The sequence below is a fragment of the Peromyscus leucopus genome, chromosome 20 (genome assembly GCF_004664715.2).
Source record: "Peromyscus leucopus breed LL Stock chromosome 20, UCI_PerLeu_2.1, whole genome shotgun sequence".
NCBI lineage: Eukaryota > Metazoa > Chordata > Mammalia > Rodentia > Cricetidae > Peromyscus > Peromyscus leucopus.
Window position 1 is genome coordinate 14,974,085 of NC_051080.1, and position 1,377 is coordinate 14,975,461.

The following is a 1,377-nucleotide window of genomic DNA, read 5'->3' on the forward strand; positions in this document are numbered from 1 at the left end:
GGACCCCTTTCTGTCTTGCACTATGATTGACACAACTTCACATCAGACTCTGAGTAAAGAATGACAAGTGTGTGAGGAGGATGCTTTCAGTGGGCTAAACACCTGTTGGTGTCAGCTGTTCTGAGTGTCGAACAGAAGAAGGGGGAACGGGGCTGGTGAGATGCAGACACAGGCACTCGACACTCAAGACTGCGTCCAGTCCCCAGGACTGCACAGAGGGATAGGAGAAAAGCAGTTCCACCGAGCTGTTCTCTGACCTCTTCACCTGCACCACGACACACGCATTTCCCTCACAAGAACAGCAAATCATTTCTTTTGAAAATATTTATTATTTTATGTGGATGGGTGTTTGGACTGCATGGATGTTTGTGTACCATGTGTATTCAGTGCCCACAAAGACCAGAAGAGGGTGTCAGATCCCCAGGAATGGGGTTACAGACAGTTGTGAGCCACTGTGTGGATTCTAGGACTCAAACCTGGGCCCTCTGGAAAAGTAACCAGTGCTCTTGACCACTGAGTCATCTCTCCAACCCCTGAATTTCTTTTTTTTAAATGCAGAAAATGACCCAGTTGGGACCAACCAGGCCAGGACCAGCAGCAGAACTCAGATTTCTCTCCCTGCCTAAAGTGGGCTTCAGTGGGTGAAGGAGAAAGCATGTCGTTTCAAATGTGGTTTGCTCCAGGCACCAGGCCAGACAGCCACTGGGATCCTGTCCCCCTGGATCTCCTGAATGGCAGGTGTCCAGAGGAGTATTCAGTGCCTCTCCTGGTTCACACAGGTAGCAACAGGTATCACTAGAGTAAAATGCAGGGCTCATCTAGAGGAGAGCTTGAAAGAAGTGGTGTGGGGGTCCGGGAGATTTGGAGAGAGGCTCACAACGTGTCCAGTGGTCCTGATCCAATCTGGGCTGGGACTGTGGGCAGCAGAGCGATTGTCCAATCAGGGATAAGACAGGTGCCATTCAGACCCAGACTCCTCCTCTTTTTTTTTTTTTTTTTTTTTGGTTGTTGTTATTTTTTCTTTTTTTTTTTTTTTTTTTTTTTTTTTTAAACAGAGCTGAGGACCGAACCCAGGGCCTTGTGCTTGCTAGACAAGCACTCTACCACTGAGCTAAATCCCCAACCCCTTTTTTTTTGGTTTTTCGAGACAGGGTTTCTCTGTGTATCCCTGGCTGTCCTGGATCTCACTCTGTAGACCAGACTGGCCTTGAACTCACAGAGATCCTCCTACCCCTGCCTCCTGAATTCCTGAGCGCTGGGATTAAAGGCTTGCCCCAGCACCACCTGATCAGACCCAGACTCCTAAAGGGCCTCAGGATAGCAAAAATCCCAGAAAGGGGATGTTTCCTGAGGAGCTCTGCTTCATTTTCCATCTTG